We start from the raw sequence: 10086 nt of genomic DNA on the forward strand, positions 1-10086 counted from the left end.
CCCTGTGCATGTGAAGAACCTAAAGTGCTTGCTTGCTTCCTATGCCATGGCGCATACCCACCACGCGGGATTGGCCAAGAAGCCGGCGGTTAAACAGGTGGGTTGAAATTATGCAATGAAACTAACTGATGTTAGAGCCGTATTTTATTTTATCTTATAGGGAATCGTGTGCTTTTTGGAAGGAGATCAAGGTAGAAGGTAATGAATTTCAATCAGTTTAGTTGGAATTTTCAAAATTAATAAATAATCAACCAGTAAATTAACGTAAATTGGAATTTTGTAAAATAATAACAAACAATATATCAGTAAATTAACTTGGTATTCTCCTTGTGTCACCGAGGGACTCGCATACGGCCCTGCATACGTTCCTGTGGCTAAAACCCAGTGTATATGCCCCGAAAGATAGAATATTTTCAGTGTTTATAGCGATGCCTAATTTTCGGAACGGAATTTCGAAGTATTTCTTTCTCTGGATTGCGAATCGGCGGCAGTTTAATAAATAATGATCAATGGTTTCAGGTTCATTGCAGAAATGACATAGAGGGGACATCGCCAGACCAGACCTGTGTAGATAAAAATTTAGGGGTGGAATACGGCATCGTAATTTTGTAATTGACATTTCCAATTTACGTGTGGGACACCATTGATTATCCAAAGGGTAAAGCAAATGCTTTAAGTCTGTGATTTGGAATGTCTCCTTTGGAGAGTAATTTAAGAGACAGTTTTCTAAACCTAGCCGCGGTGATATAAGCAGAAGTCGGCAGAACATGCATGACTGGTCCCTGTAGGGATGTACGTGCGAGTAGCGTCGGCCATTTCATTTAAAAACAAACCATGGTGACCTGGTACCCATATTAAACGCACCAGATGTAAGGTCGAAGGGATTAATCTTTCTAGTTCGTTCAAAACTGTATTGTCTGAGGAAGAGGTGAGTGCTGTGCAAACTGACAACGAATCAGTTACTATTACAGCTGTCGAAGAATTTCCAGGAAGTTTACGAAGAGCTAATATGATTGCTAATAATTCTGCCTGAAATAGAGGTGTAAAATCAGGCAGTCGCATTGAGTAAAACCAGGATAGCGCATTAGAAAAAATACCTATACCCGCTTTCTCGTCACACACTGATGCATCCGTTGCTATTACAGTATTGATTTTCATTTGCGCTAAATGATCTTGCAGTAATCCGCTTAGATATTTAGTTGGCAGGAGTTTAGCATTGGAAGGAAATATGTCATCAAATTCAATTCTAATAGCATTTACGGGTTTTTTGAGGGGAATGATCTCGCGTATCTGAACCTTTAATAGTTCTAGTTGAGTTTGCACAAAAAGAACCTGCGGATTGTATAGACGGGACCATGTTTCTTCAAAGAAGGCAGATCTTTCCGTAATAAATACATACTGCGATCGCCTCAATGAAGATGCGTAAATGTGTAACTAGGTTTTTACTGTAAGGATGCGGAATCTGCTAACGAGTGTGGGTAATCGGGCTTCTTGATATAATACATTATTAGCAACAAATTTTGGCAATCCAAGACAAATCCGGAGGGCCTCTCGCTCTAGAAGAACGAGGGGGTTTATCTTGTATGTTGGACCACCAGAGAATAAAACACACCCAAATTCCAATATGGGTCGAACATACATACAATAAATCATAATGAGAGTGTCTCTGCGCAGGCCAGAGCGGCGGTGACCGAGTTTTCGAATCATGCCAACAGCGCGCGCTGCCTTAGACGTAACATGTTCGATGTGGTTGCGCCAACTAAGTTCTTGATCGTATATAACACCCAGATACTTAATAAAGTCGCGCTGAGGGATTATTTCTTGACGGTATTGAAGGGAGACATTAACCGGTATATTTAAGGGAAATACAAGCAAGGCACTCTTGCTAACATTTAATGTCATACGAATATCATCAAACCAATCTTCAAGTATTGCTAGATATGATTGTAATATTCTTTGCAGAGAGTGAATGTCACTCGCTGACGCAAAGAATGCAACGTCATCTGCGTAAACATACACTTGTACATCATCACACAGTGGAATTGAGCTCATTAGAATATTAAACAAAATGGGAGAAAGAACGGAACCCTGTGGAACTCCCCTGGACTGATTATATTTTGACGTCGAAACACCACCTTGTGAGCAATACAATTGTCTACATCTTAGGAATTCATAAATCCAATTTGTTATATATGGAGGAAAATTCATGTTCTTTAGGATATTGAGGAGAATGATATGCTCTAGACTGTCGTATGCCTTAGCTATATCAAGAGCCACTAGCGCTGCAAACTGTCGCCTGTGACGAGCAAGCTTAATACGTTCCTCCAAATCAACGTGCGCGCACCAAATCGAGCATCCCGGTCTAAATCCGATCTGACATGAGCTCAGTAATGTGTTAGTAGTTAAAAACCTCATTATACGGATGTATAACACTCTTTCTATTAGTTTCATAAAGTTAGATGTTAATGCAATGGGCCTTAAGTTGTCCATATGCAATCCCGCTCCTTGTTTCTTAAGTAGGGGGAGAATTTTAGCAAGCCTCCAATCTGGAGGAATCCAACTGTTCTTTAGGGAGTAGTTGATGATATTAAGTAGGTCCTGTGGAGTCTCTCTCTCTCTCTCTCTGTGGAGACACGTCAAATAATATTTTTAGCATGCTCGTTGTTATGCCATCTGGACCTGGAGCTAAGGCAGGTAGCAGTCTTACAACGTGCTAAAGCTCTTCAATCGTCACAGTTATAAAACTGTCCTCGGATGAAATCTTGACAAAGTTCAATTGTAGCTGAGCTGTAAAATCCTCTGGCAATTTTTTCCAATGATTCTGATAATTCTTTAGGCGATAGGATTACTGAATCAATATTACTCAACGTGATGGACATGTATATACGCACCTCTTAATCTTATCATCATCATTCATCGCTCTTTTTATCCCCTCCCCCGTTCCCCAGTGAAGAGTAGCAGGCCAGAGCAAACTAACGCTCAAGCCGACCTCTCTGCCTTTCTTCAAGTAAACCTCTCTCTCTCTCTCTCTCTACTGGCGTTGGTATAGCCATGCGAAAACGAAGAAACCTAAAAAGCGCTTTTTTATTGCCACTCTTCGACGGAAAATTATATAGTTTTTCATCATAATTACTTTTTTTCTAAAGAGACTGTTCGTTTAAACATAGCTGCAGCATACGTATAGTTACTCCAATTTGTAGGGCATTGGTTAAGATGAAGTTTCTTCCACGCAGCCTTTCGGCGTCTATAATCTCGTGCACAGTCAGGGTTCCACCAGGGACAGCCAGAACTACCTTTTGCTTTCGATACTGCAAACTCAGATTTCTTTAGGGTATCCTTCAAAACCGCGCAAAGGCGTATAGCTTTAGTATCTCTCTCCATACCTATCAAAGATGCTAACGTGGACTGTAACGTTTTCTTAAATTTTGAATAGTCCACAAATACATGTACTTCATTATCTAAAGAAATTAAGGGGCAGACAGTATCCATCAGTATAGGACGGTGATCACTACTTGTGGCGTCATCAACGACAGCCCAAGATGAGGATGATAAACTTGAGCTAGAAAATGATAAGTCTAAGGCAGAGCGCGACTGACAGCGAACAAAAGTTGCAACTTTAGTATTTAGGCAAGTAAAATTGTTCGAAGAAGCCCAATCCCATAAACGTTTCCCGGATGCATCAGTGCGGAAGCCCCACGCCACATGATGTGAATTGAAATCACCCGTGAACAACGTGTTCTTTTTGCAGTAGGCCAAGGTGACCTCAAGTGTACTGACATCTTGTATTCCAGCAGGGAAGTAGGTATTAACTACAGAAAGTGGTGCGCAGCCTGGAAGTGTTATCTCTAATACTAAAATTTCGCATTCAGGAGACGTAGTCTGATATGAAATTTTTGCTATATGACAAATTTTAGATGAAATGAACCAAGCCAACCCTCCACCTCGGGAAGGCCTATAGAATCGAAAGCAACGATAGTTTCTTAAATGAAAATCTTGACCAGCTGTCAACCAAGTCTCTTGCAACAGTATATCAGGAGTACGTTGGGTAATTAGATATAATAAATCAGTAGTAGCAGAAAGTATTGACCGGCAATTCCATTGGAGTACCCTAAGGCACCCTATGTTGACGAACGCAGAGCAGCAGCCACTGCTTGCTCCAAAATGCTCTCTTTCAGAAAGTCTGTCCTATTAAGAGAATTTTTCGCACACTTTTTTGTTTAAGAGTTAGTAGGAGAATTAGGCAGTTTGTTAGTAGGAGATCTGGTGCGTTTAGGAGTCCGAGGGTCCATGTCTACATCCTGATTGCCTAGCGACCCTGATTCCGAGTGAACTTCTTGATCAAATTGTTGTGAACTTGAAGCCCGCGCTAAATCTGTGCTCGCGGTGGGGAGTGATTTCGTCAATTGTGATTTAGGAGGCTGAGAAAGAGTGGAGATCTGATTTTGGACATTACGTTTTGTTATAATCTGAGATATCTCTGAGAATTGCGTAGACAGTACTTGCGCCAATGAGTCTGTCAGATTTCCTAGAAGCTTTTCTATTGCTTTTTCAACAGCTTTCTCTATTACGTTTGTGATCGTCTGGGAAAAAGATCGGTCCATACTGAGTGAGTGGCGGGCTGTAACTCCAGCATATCCCTGGGTTCTGCTCTGAATTTCAGCAAGGGCTTCACGACGAGAGCAACGTCGCCTTTCTATTATTTCAACCACTTGAAGCTCCTTTGATCTTGCGGGGCAGTTATAATCGTCAGCGGGATGATTTCCATTCATCTTGAGATGTGCAATTGTGGTCACCATGTTCATCCCCGCATTCACGGCATCGAGTGGTTGATCGGCAACCTAAAGTGTCAGTGTTAAGATGTGGTATCTTTTTTTATACTCTTGCCGCGAGGAAAGATAATTTTCTTTTCTTCATTAATGACCATTTTTTATGTCTTGCGCCAACCGAGTAGGTCGTTAAAAATTAAATTATGGGGTTTTACGTGCCAAAACCACGATCTGATTATGAGGCACGCTGTAGTGGGGGACTCCGGAAACTTGGACCACCTGGGGTTCTTTAACGTGCACCTAAATCTAAGTACACGGGTGTTTTCGCATTTCGACCCCATCTTAATGCGGCCGCCGTGGCCGGGATTCGATCCCGCGAACTCGTGCTCAGCAGCCCAACACCATAGCCACTGAGCAACCACGGCGGGTACCGAGTAAGGTCGTTAAGCAGGCGTAAAATTCAAATGATCGTTGCTAGTAGAGATCGCGTGGTACAAAACACAATCATCAGCAAGTAAACGTATGTTAGTACGACAGTCTACCAAAAGTGCGTGTTATGGGTGACGCTCCTGTTACTATCGTGCCTTACCCGTACTCGGGAGTAAACCGGTACTTCGAGCGCGACTTTCCTCAGGGATAAGTTGATAATCCCGTGCAGCGTCTTCTAATAGAGGCGCATCGTCTCAACTACAGCGTCTTAAAACGCTAGCTGTCACAAGGGAAGAATGTGAGAACGCTCGCTCCCCTTACCACCGTGCCACCCGGCGGTACCATCGGTACCATACACGTTTGTGGTTTTTATTGCTGTATTAGTCTGCACCATCTTCGGGATCAGCTCACGTAAATAGTTAGACAGTCACAAGAAAACCGCGGTTAGTTTCCAAAGAAATCTCAACGATTTCAAAAACAAATTTCAGAGACTTCTAATTAAAACTGGCTTTCGTCAACGCTAAGATAAAATTCAATGCTCCCGTTAAGAATGAAGTAAACTGAAGATTAGTCAGACTGGAGCATGACACAACAACGAATCTGCAACGGTGGCGTGTCGCCGGATGGTCGTTTTTGAGAATTCCGCCTCCTGTCATTGTGTTACAGAACATGGTGGTGTGTGTTTGTGCCAAGGGTGTAAATACTCTGGCTTTCGTAGATACTGGTGCTTTTTTGCGTGTGACGTGTCTTTCCTTCAAGAATCGCCTAGAATCAAAGTAATGTTTGCTTGGGACGGAAATTCCACGTTTCGTAGTATTGGCTTCGAACTGTTACGTCCTGTGTGAGTATGTTCCCTTTTGATCACCCTTTGATGGACGGGCATTTCCGACCGAATTTACCGCACTAGCACGCGTCACACATGATTAAATTCTTGGTGTTCACTTGGTGTCAATGCAATGGGAATGGCATGATGGTACCTGTCCGCTTGTCTCAGTGACGGAATGGGAATGGAATGGGAGACCAATATTTTGGAACCGAGTTGGAATGGAATGGGTACATAATTCCGGATCGCTAAATGTTGAGTTTAAGTGAGACTGCAAAATCAGATAATTGTCCATTAGAGTAAACTAGACTTGGTCAATCTATTACATATCTCAATTTTTACTCAGTTTTTACGTTGCCCGGACCACACCTCTCGCGGTTTTATTCCATTATTTGTGGCTGCATAAAGAAAAGCCTTCCTTGCGCAGTTTTCGCGCAGTGCTTTCGTCCTCTTTTTCCTTGTAGCCTCTGCGGTACACGAGAGCAGGTAGCGCGCGCTCACGAGGACTGCCGCAACCGAGCTCAGTGAGCCGTCGTTCTCAATCGTGGTTCCCGAAGCCATCGAAAACGTAAGCCAGAGGAGAAGACGCACAGTGCTGCCGCCTCATCCATCGGTCTTCAGCGATCTTCGAGTGGATGGCCACACACGACGGAAGTTCGTCGAGCGGGTTTCCGAGGCACCGGAACCCGAGCTAGCTTTCGGAACCAGCTCACCCTTTTGCCAACGTTGCCTCAAGGGACAAGACTACATCCTCCAAAGGAGCTCATGGTGCACTGCTGCCATTGCCAGTACCCCCATTCAGTTCCTACAGCTCTTCCGACGACGACTGCGCTTGTTCACGAGCACAGCGTGATGCCTTCCAAGATCTCGGCGTGCCGTGACAAGATAGAGGGGGAAGGGAGCTCGGACGAGCAGCCGGCGGCACTCACCATCCCACCGCTGGGCCCACAGCTACTTCTGTCAGGTGACACGGCACCATCGGGGCCTGCCTTCTGGTGACGTGGCGGCATGTCTGCGTGCTGCGCGACCGGTTCGAGGCGCTCATTTGCTACGGACGCCAACCGGAACGCGGGATCCAGCCGCATTCACTTCTCCGGTTAGGCTCGTCGCCTTCGTTCCGGCAGCAGTTGCAGGCAGAGCCGTATTTTGACGCCACCATCAATGTTGCGGCCAGTCATGCAGGTGACTGCGCATAATAGACGTAGAGCCATATCATCCATGAACTATAGCGCACTGGACTGCGGTCAAATAAACCCACTCTAGTGCTATGCCTTATCGGGGCCTCTTTACCTTCCCTGCGGGTGGTGTGTATTGGTTTACAAAATGAGCATGTTCTTTCCACGTCTGTTGAATTTCTTTGACACACAAAAGTACCTATGATTGAAGAGGGTTTCGAATTTTGCGCTCTAATGCTAATCGCTGGCATTGAGAGCACCTCTGCCTTTTGCCGTAACACCGCCTGTAGCGCTATACCCGCGTCTGCTACTTAGACAAGGCTCACGATGAAGTCCAACACACCAGTATCGATAATGGCTTCAGACCAACTGTTTACCATTTTGTCGGTGACAGAAGCAGCACTTGCCGCCTTAGACAGTGCCTGGGTGCTTTCTCTTCTGTCAACAGCATTAGCCTTGCATGTTGTGTGAAGGCTTGTCACACAAGCGTAGCGCTAGAATACTATTTGAAGAGTCTACGCGCAACGATATAATTTCCATCGCTATCAATGCTTCGCTCTTCAGGTGAAACTGCGAATTTATTTCTCGTAGCGTTCACGGTATACACGAATCTAAGGTCGTCCAAGTGAGTGCGCGAAGTCAAGCACAATCGTTCCCCACCTGTATTCTACATAGCTATGCGTTTTAAAGCAGTCATTCGTTGCTCTGTCCTGCATTAAATAGCCTTGCGGAAGCACATAAATGGTGTTGGGAAGCTTAAAGTTGAACAACGTAGTGAAAGTTCCACCCTAATGTCATTTTACAGGAATTTCTACAGCACACTGATTCCTTAATGGAAGAGTGCATAATATACATCACCGTATTTTGATACTCTTAAAGTTCTTATACTTCGGGTATGCCATTTTTGTCACCGTGTATGTCCCATCAGACGCTATATGCGGCATATATAGCACGGGATTTGACAAATTATTTTTAGTGAGCGCACTTCGAATTTGCAGTAATAAAACGTTAACTCCTGAATAACAAATGGGCCTATATTATCGGCCTATAGATATCGCCAAGGCACACAGACTTCTTAATGAAATAGTGCGTAATATTGAAACCCCTTTTAGATTTTAAGAGCGATATGTTTCTTAGTGAGTTACCTCCACTTTTTCGGATCGCGTATGTGTTTTTCTAGCTCCTCTCACGGGCCGATCGCGAAATTAGTGCAGTCTAAATTACATTCTTGGGTTTCACGTGCCAAAACCACGATGTGATTACGAGGCCCGCCGTAGGGGGGAACTACAGATTAATTTTAACCACTTGGGGTTCTTTAACGTGCACAAAATGCATGGTACACGGGTATTTTTGCTTTGTGCCCCCATCGAAATGCGGCCCCCGCTGCCGGGATTTGATCCTGAGCTCTCGGTCTTAGCAGCGCACTGCCATAGCCACTACGCCAGCATGGCGAATCAGTGCACTCTAGAACCATTTCCGTGCATTGGGGTCTGCAGTGTGTGTGTGGGCGATCCCGTGGGTACATGTACTCAAAACGTTCAAGCTGTCTGTCGGTTCAAGCTGACTGTCCTGACGCGAGGAGTGACGCGATGGAGGGCCATGCGCAGTGACTGCGTCCCTTTCTCACCATCAACTGGCTCCGGAACACATAGTCTTTGACCGACGTTAGACCGCCTTCCAAAGATTATTTGCCTAATTTAGCCATTTTGAACATATTTACCTAACTGTTTATCTGTCTATCTAGCCCGTCACGCCTACCCAGTGTCCCAAGTTGTCTACTAGCTTGGGCCGCTAGGTATGTGCAAGCGGTTGTTATGCCGCCTTGGTCGTTTCAACATCATCACTCCAGCTTCGTCATCCGACTCTCATCATGCCGATCTCGTCAAGCATTTTACGCCACCCAGTTACCCAATTTATCTACTAGTCTGGGCCATTAGGTCGTGGGCACGATACCGTCGCTGCGTTGTCGTCATTCCAGTTTCGAAATTCGGCTTTCGTCATGCCATCATCGTCACACAGTCGTCGTGCATTCGTTGTCATACCATCGGCGCGATGCCGCTGCAGTAAATCTTCGCCATCCCATGCCAATGTACTCATACCGTTGCCATGCCAACTCCACCATGGCGTCATCGTCATACAGTCTTGTTCGTCGTGGATCCGTAGTAATACCGTAATCATCATGCGCGCCTCGTCGTTCCATTGGCGTCGTTCTAACTTCGTCATACGACTTTCGTCATGCCTCCGTCGTCACGCTGTTGTCTTATCATCGTAATCAGTTGGGTAACGTCATCCCGTCATATTGTCTTCGTCGTTTCATCGACCTCCTTTATTCCTTCCTTTCTTCGTCATCCTATCGTAATGAAGCAGTCGTCGTCGGGATCAGGCCGCGGTTGTCATGCCATTATCATGCTATCGTGATCATTTCATCACGATGTCATTGCGATCGTCATTACAGCTTCGTCATTTGCTTGTCGTCATACCGTGATCATAGCGGTATAGTCGTCATACACGCTTCGTCGATCCATCGAAGTCATTCCTTCTTCGTGATTACGTCGTCGTCATTCCTTCGTTGTAAACAAAATGAATGTCACAGCAAAGCGGGCCCATATTGCAGACAGTGTTTGTCACATATAGCCAAAGCATCCAAAGTCTCATAATGACAAGTAAAGATTCTAAATAAACGTATCTTCAGCAGTGCGGTGTGTCGACATTGCGGGAATGCTTATCGCATTCCAGTTGACAGTCATGGTAAAATGGGTGCTGCCAATTTTCTTATTTTTTTATGTTCGTGCTGCACCATTTTCGTACTACCAGAACTTTCTATAAATATCTTGTAGTACCAATCTGGTATTACCTGTTACGTGCTATAAATGTCTGAGTGTATGGTGCGCCA

General features: G+C 44.7%; 1 long non-coding RNA gene across 1 annotated transcript in view; it reads left to right on the forward strand.

The window, feature by feature from the left end:
• Positions 1-6648, forward strand: part of LOC125946387 (uncharacterized) — a 66847-nt gene extending 60199 nt beyond the window's left edge. The window contains exon 3 of the long non-coding RNA XR_007467539.1: positions 6483-6648. This is a non-coding gene — a long non-coding RNA (uncharacterized LOC125946387). The remainder of the gene's footprint in view (positions 1-6482) is intronic.
• Positions 6649-10086: the final 3438 nt, after the last annotated feature.

The sequence above is a fragment of the Dermacentor silvarum genome, chromosome 6 (assembly GCF_013339745.2).
Source record: "Dermacentor silvarum isolate Dsil-2018 chromosome 6, BIME_Dsil_1.4, whole genome shotgun sequence".
NCBI lineage: Eukaryota > Metazoa > Arthropoda > Arachnida > Ixodida > Ixodidae > Dermacentor > Dermacentor silvarum.